The following is an 8156-nucleotide window of genomic DNA, read 5'->3' on the forward strand; positions in this document are numbered from 1 at the left end:
GTATTTGTGATCACCAAATTGGGAAGAGCAAGGATATCACCAGGTATATACAATTTCACAGCCATACCTGTGCATTATAACCTTGCCAGGGCCAGGGTGACACCAAATCCCTGATTCTTGGAACCATGCTTTAAAATTTCTGATATCTCAAATTGTCCAGCTAACAGGTACCGAAGAAGGTTATCTGGGTGGTCTGGCCTAGAGGAAACGCTCACAAAATATAAGTTAGAGATTTCATCGGTTGTCTTTTAAAACAGTTGATCTCTTCCTTTTGACTAACGCTTCTCCAAATTTGTAATTTTAAAGGTTTTGATGAGGTGCGGGTGGAAGGAGGAGGGACCCATTCAGTTGTACCTAACAGTCCTAGAGGCCCATAGTGTAAACATATAGGAGTGAAGAGATGGGATGTAGGAAGGGGAAGAAGACAGATTCTAGCTGACGGGGCCTAGAGTGCAGGCTATGACTAGGAATCACCTGGGGGCTTGCGAAAATGCAGAGGCTGATTCAGTGGGTCTAGGGTGGAACCTGAGATTCTGTATGTTTAGCAAAAGCTCCCAGTCTATGCTGATGATCTACAGACCGTACTTTGAATAGCAAGGATCCACACTACATAACTAGTCAAAAGTTAGCTTCAAAAGATGGCTTATTTTGAGGTAAGAAGGCTGCTAACCGATCCATTACAACATATTGGGTATCAAATTTATGTTTAATGGTAGGATGACTGCAAAACTTGTAGCCAGAGGTTTGCAGGTTGAAATCCTCTTTCTACCATTTTCTAGCAATAAAACTTGGGGCAGATCATGGATCATCTCTGGGTGTCCGTTTCTGCATCTAAAAAAATCGAGGTAATAGGATCTGCCTTGGTTGACTGACTATACAGGGTAGATGTGAGGATCAAAGAAAGATCTTAGTGAAAGCGCCTCTTCAACTGAAGGTGCTGCACGTGTGTAAGCATATTATTATTATTTGTAATATTTGAAGCCAAAGAAACCTTACAATAGCTCCCATTCCTACTGTTATAAATAGATAGATACCATCGCCCAGCTTTTGCGCTGTGTTAAACCCCATTCTACACATGAGGAATGTAAGACCTGGAACCTTAAGATTAGGCCCAGTTGCTGAGTGTTGATGCTGTGATACGAACCCAGCCTGACTCTCCAAAATCCAAGCTCTTCTTCAATGTATTCAGTTGATTCATTGTAGCAAACACCCATAGAAAAAGCACCATAGAAAAAAGTGATGGTCTAGAACAGGCGTTGGCAACTTTTATTTTTTTTTCTCTAAAGGGCAAGATAGTAAATATCTTAAGCTCTGCATGCCAAATTTAGGTCTGTCTTGCAACCATTCCATTCTGTCATTGCAGCACCAAAGCAGTAACAGACAATACATGAAGGAATGGGTATGGCTGTGTTCCAATAAAATGTTGTTTACGGAAACAGATGGCAGGATGAATTTGGCCTGTGGACTATAGTTTGCCGATCCCTGCTCTAGAAAATTCTGAGTTGTCCAATATGGTAGCCATTTGCCACAGGTGGCTATTTAAATTTAAATGTATTTCAATTAAATGAAAAATTCAATTCCTCGGTTGCATTAGCTACATCTCAAGTGCTCAGTAGACACAGGTGGCTGGTGCTACTGAAATGAACAGTGTAGAAAACATGTCCATCATCACAGAAAGTTTTATTGGAGAGGCTTCATCTAGATCATCTTTAGGATGGGGGAGAAATCCCTTATGAGTAGCTGTGAGGATATGGGAGTTCTGGGTCCTGGCTTTGCTAAGTACATCATGCGAACTCCCAGAGCCTTGGTCAACGTGCACAGAAAATGGGGCTAATACCTTCCCCACCGTGTTGTCGTGGGAACTGAATAAGGACATACGTGAGAAACACTGTGTAATTTATTAGGAGCCGCACAAACATAAGCCATCATTAGGACTCTGTTATTTGAAATGTGAGGAAATGTATGGAGGCAGAATTTGTGTAGCTACCTGAATTGAGAAGAATAGATTTTCCTTTTAAATCACCCAATGGAAGCCATTAGGATGTCAAAAAGTTACCAAAATAAGGAAACCTTATTATTTGTACAGGATTCTAATTTTCGGACAGGAAAGAGACTAGGTAGATCTCAGTGGTCATTGTCTTTCAGAGCTTGGAATTGTGTTAGTAATGCTTCAGGATACAGACGGACTGTCCGGATGGGAGCTGTGATGAGATCGGGCAGGTCACAGTGTCCTTCCTGAAAGAGATCAAAGGTTTATTCTTTTCTGTTGCGCTCAAGGTTCTGGCCTTTTTCTGCTGCTTCAACTTTACAGGGGTCCCCTTTGAACAACATCCACTGTGGATCCCCACACAGGTCAAAGGTAAAGCTCAATTTTGCCCCAGAGTGATAGGCCGGGCCCTTGGTCGCCCAGATAATTCCAGTATCTCTGTGGTTCCCAGTGCCTCTCCTTCCTTCTGTTTCTAATCGCAGCCATAATCACTCTTCTAGGACCATCCCTGCTAATCACTTCCATTCCTGTCAGTCTACCGTCCCCTCTGTCCCTCAGGGATTCTGTCCCACGGGGTCCTGGGGACCAGACCACCCTCCAGTGACAATTTACTATAGTTAGTTGAGTGCACAAAGGGAAAGGTTTCTTTATGTTTAAGGCTGGGTACCACCTCTGATCTCTGCTAGTTACTACAAGTTACGTTTCGCATGGACCCTTTATTATGGCTTTTCATATGAGCTTCCTAGAACCTGTCTCACCCTTTTCTACCTTCTTTCCTATTTCCTTTTACTATTATTTTTCTCACTACAGTACTTAAATACTCTTAACAATTCAATTCTCTGCTCTGCAGCTAACACTTGCCTATCAGGCTGAAATGAAGGGGGGGGGGCCTCTTCTCACACACAGCTGCCAGTAATATATATTGGTTGAACCTTTAGGAAAGTAATTTGGGAATATTTTTCTAAATCCTTAAAAATCAGTATATCATATTACCAGGAGTTCCACTTCTAGGGAAGTATTCTAAGTAAGTAATACACTGAATGCACTGAAATGCACTGAAAATTCCTAAACAAATATATTCATTACTATATTGTTTACAGCAGTGAGAAATTAGAAATAATTGTCAACGATAGGAAAAGAGTAAAACAAACATCAATTTACAAATAGAAAGAAATATACCATTGCCCCTGCAGTGCTGAAGAAATGGCTCTCACGAAGCTAAGCTTCTGTAGAGGAAGCCAGGTGGGAAGGAGCAAGAATTGACAGAGAAAAACAATGGCTTTCTCCAAAACATCGATGCAGCTAAAGGCGCAATGCAGAAGTAAGTCAGGGCTGAGCTCCCAGGGGGCAGTTTCTGGGGTCCTGTCTGGAGACTACCTCAGCCTGGTAGGACCGAATGACGAGATTTCCAAGTTCAGCGTTGGGGTTGACATTCTTCTCTATAATGCTTCTAATTTTGATCTCACGAATATCTAGTGTGGTAGGTCCTGTGAGATAGTCAAGGGACCTATGGTCATAAAGTAGGCAGACATCAGTTGAATAGGAATGGTCAAGATGCTCATCTCAATTTGTGAAAAAGCGTTGATTGTTTTGTTCCTTCATCATCTTCACCTGCTAAAGATATAAACCATTTAATATGGTTTCTAGAGTAGAGGAAGCACACATTCATATGAATATTTGTTAAATATTTATGCATATGTTAATACATGAAAAAAATGTATACTAATACAAACCAATCGTTTACAACCTTTTTAAATTGGAAGAACTTTTCTAAAGGAAAAGATTTTCCAGAACCCCTCATATGTCAAAAAAGCTACTATGATATCCAGGATGTTTTTAAGTCCATTTATAATTTATTAATAACAGTAGCATATACATTTGGAAACATTCAGCAGTACTTCTTGAATCTATAGAAACGTATATACATTCCAGGACCACTTTCCATCAGGGTAGGTATAGAATGTCCCCCAAGTCAGGGTTCAAGACCCACAGATAGGAAACCACTGCCTTAGGCCTCCATCACAAGTATATTGCAATTCATTTAAAAGTATACTTGAGTGTGTGAGTGTGTGTGTGCACATCTATACACATATAAGCAGCCCAGCAAAATAACAATAGTCCAATAGGGAATGGGCAAGGGATTATCATAGCAAAGGAAGTACAAATGAGTTTTATACGTACGGGCAAAGATGCTCAACCTTACTCATAAAAAGAGATTAAAACTATAGTGAGATACCAGTTTAAACATACCAGATTGGCGAAGATCAAAAACTTTTCTAACACATGGTTTTAGAAAAGGAGTTGGAAAACAGGCAGTCTCATCATTTTTGCTGAAAGTGTAAATGGATTTAACCGCTTCAAAGCATAATTTGGTAAAATCTATCAAAAATTTAAAATATACGTATCTATTGACCCAGCAGTTCTATTTTTAGGGTTATCCAATGGAGACTCTTGTACATATACACATAGATATGTAGGGATATTCACTGCAGCGTTGTTTGCAGTAGCAATTGATTAGAAACAGTGTACATAAACATTAATAAAGAGCTGATTAGCAAATTATGATGTAGCCTCATGATGGAATACCATATAACAATTTTTAAAAAGAGGCAGCTCTATAGGTACTAATATGAAATGGACTCCAAGATAATATCCTCTCATTTGTACTTTAAAAGGCATGTATATATTTATATAAACATAGCTGCTTATTTATGCATAGAATCTCTGTGGAAGAATAAAGAAGAAACTAGTAAATGTTGGGAGGAGGACGTCTTGGGTCTAGAAATCATGATGGTAGCACAGACTTACTCCTTTCCTTTGAACCATATGACGCTTTTTTTTTTTTTTTTTTTTTTTTGCAGTACACGGGCCTCTCATTGTTGTGGCCTCTCCCGCCACGGAGCACAGGCTCCGGATGCGCAGGCCCAGTGGCCACGGCCCACGGGCCCAGCTGCTCCGCGGCATGTGGGGTCCTCCCGGACCGGGGCACGAACCCGCGTCCCCTGCATCGGCAGGCGGACTCCCAACCACTGCGCCACCAGGGAAGCCCCGACGCTTTTTTAACTCTACTTTTTAAAGAAGCATATTTATTTATTATTTGTTTATTTTACACACGTATTTGCATATACGCACAAAGAGCTGCAATGGCTTCAGAATTCAGAATCTCACTTTGAATCATTTATTGATTCAGTCAACAAATATTTATCCAGCCTCTCTATTCCTATCTCGTGTAATGCACTACACTAGACATTATTCACACAGAATGAAATCAGTACAAGAGTAGCAGGTGCTCTTTGGGGCCGGAAAGATCCAGTGTTCTCCCTCTAGAGAAGTTTAGGGCAGGCCTAAGCTATAGACAGAAGACATAATAACAGTATCTTTTTCAGTTGTGTGCCTTACAGTTTGCTAAGGGAATTTACCGAAATGGACCACATCTTGGACAGATCAGATGATGAGGACATTTTCTCTGAAAACTCTCAAACTGACTTCCTTCATGATTTGGAGACTAAAAAATGGGTAAGGGACAGACTTAAATGTCACAGTGGGTGAAGAGAGGAACTTCATATTTCATATCTCAAAGCAGCAAGGATATTATCACAAGGATTCCTTATAATAGGTGTGAGATGTTCAGGGCTTAAAATCAAGATGGAGGCATTCTCTCCTCTGAAGGCTGCTGTTACTACACAAGGGACTTACTAGTGTTCCCATACAAAGAATTGTGCATTACCTTATTTTTGTCCTTGGGATTTGTGAAATAACTGTGACATTTTTTACCTCAGAGCAAATTACTGTATGTAGAATTGCCCCCTGGATTGCAGATTGTCTTCCAATAGATGCATTAGAGAGATCCATGTACTCATTTTTAATTGAAGTATGGCTGATTTAGAATATTATATTAATTTCAGATGTACAGCATAGTGATTTAGTATTTTTACAGATTATACTGCATTAAAAGTTATTATAAGATATTGGCTATAATTCCCTGTGCTATACAATATATCCTTGTTGCTTATCTATTTTATACATAGTAGTTTGTATCTCTTAATCCCTTACCCCTAATTTGTACCTCCTCCTTTTAGTTAAGGTGTAGTTTGTTTTCTACATCTGTGAGTCTCTTTTTGTTTTGCTATATACATTTGTTTGTATTGTTTATTAAATTCCACATGTGATATCATACAGTATTTGCCTTTCTCTCTCTGGCTTATTTCACTAAACATAATATTCTGTAGATCCATTCATGCTGCTTTAGATGGCAGAATTTCATTCTTTTTACAGCTGAGTAGTACTCCATTGTGTGTATATATATATATATATATATATATATATACAACATCTTCTTTATCCATTCATGCTGATGGACACTTAGGTTGCTTCCATATCTTAGCTATTATAAATAGTGCTGCTATGAATATTGAGGTGCATGTATCTTTTTGAATTATTGTTTTCATTTTTTCTGGATATATACCCAGGAGTGGAATTGCTGGATTGTATGATAGTTCTATTTTTAGTTTTTTGAGGAACCTCCATGCTGTTTTTCATAGTGGCTGCACTAATTTACATTCTCACCAACTATGTACAAGGGTTCCCTTTTCTCCATATCCTCACCAGCATTTGTTATTTGTAGACTTTTTGATAATAGCCATTCTGACAGTTGTGAGGTGATATCTCATTGTTGTTTTGATTTGCATTTCTCTAATAATTTAGCAATGTTGAGTATCTTTTCATGTTCCTGTTGGCCATCTGTATGTCTTCTTTAAAAATGTCTATTCAGTTCTTATGCCCATTTTTGGATTGGATCATTTGTTTGTTTTGATATTGAGTTGCTTATATATTTTGGATATTAATCTTTTATCGATCATATCATTTGCAAATATTTTCTTCCATTCCATAGGTTGTCTTTTCGTTTTGATGATGATTTCCTTTGCTGTGCAAAAACTTTTAAGTTTAATTAGGTCCCATTTGTTTATTTTTGCTTTTATTTCTTCTGCCTTAGGAGACATATCCAAAAAAAATATTGCTACAATTTATGTCAAAGAGTGTTCTGCCTATGTTCTCGTCTAGAAATTTTATGGTTTCCATTCTTACATTTAGGTCTTTAAACTATTTTGAATTTATTTTTGTATATGGTGTGAGGGAATGTTCTAATCTCATTGCTTTACATGTAGCTGTCCAATTTTCCCAGCACCACTTACTGAAGAGACTGTTTTTTCTCCATTGTATATTCTTGCCTCCTTTGTCATAGATTAATTGACCATAGATGTGTGGGTTTATTTCTGGGCTCTCTATTCTGTTCCATTGATCTATGTGTCTGTTTTTGTGCCAGTACCATGCTGTTTTGATCACTGTAGCTTGTAGTACAGTCTGAAATCTGGGAGGGTGATACCTCCAGCTTTGTTCTTTTTATCTCAGGGTTGCTCTGGCAATTCAGGTTCTTTTGTGGTTCCATATAAATTTTAGGATTATTTGTTTTAGTTATGTGGAAAATGTCCTGGGTATTTTAAATAATAGAGATTGCATTAAATCCGTAGATTGCTTTGAGTAGTATGGCCATTTTAATAATATTAATCCTTCCAATCCAAGAGCATGGGATATCTTTCCACTTCCTTATATCATCTTCAATTTCTTTCATTAATTTTTTTATAATGTTCAGAGTATAGGTCTTTCACCTTCTTAGTTAAGTTTATTCCTAGGTGTTTTATTCTTCTTGATGCAGTTTAAAATGGGATTTTTTTACTTTCACAAAAAATATGGAACATTTCACGAATTTGGATGTCACCCTTGTGCAGGGGCCATGCTAATCCTTATATTGTTCCAATTTTAGTATATGTGCTGCTGAAGTGAGCACCAATTTACTCTTAATTCAGTCTGAACCTCTCTCAGTCTGAAATTCAGTCACCCAGCTGACATGGAATGGAGAAATTTGGACAAAATGCCTGAGATTGTCCTGGAGAGGGTTTATGCTTTCATTTAGTTGAAAACAAATGCATGGCCAAGACCCCTTTTATTATTGATGAGCAGGTCTCTCCATAGATTCCCCAGGCTATTGGCTATAGAGGAAGGTGGTTTCAACCAGTCAGAAAAACATACAGAAATGATGGAGTGGGTATTCCTACTCCTAGGCTTATCCAGCCCCCTATGGAAGCTCAGGATTCATCTCTTTGTCTACTTC

At 38.5% G+C, this 8156-nt stretch overlaps 1 non-coding gene across 1 annotated transcript; it reads right to left on the reverse strand.

Moving 5' to 3' along the window:
* Window positions 1-7728: 7728 nt before the first annotated feature.
* On the reverse strand, window positions 7729-7832 carry LOC114886326. The gene has a single exon (XR_003791328.1). It is a non-coding gene; the product is annotated as a U6 spliceosomal RNA (small nuclear RNA).
* Window positions 7833-8156: the final 324 nt, after the last annotated feature.

Source organism: Monodon monoceros, unplaced genomic scaffold, assembly GCF_005190385.1.
Source record: "Monodon monoceros isolate NGI ecotype Baffin Bay Population unplaced genomic scaffold, NGI_Narwhal_1 Super_Scaffold_6, whole genome shotgun sequence".
Taxonomy (NCBI): Eukaryota; Metazoa; Chordata; class Mammalia; order Artiodactyla; family Monodontidae; genus Monodon; species Monodon monoceros.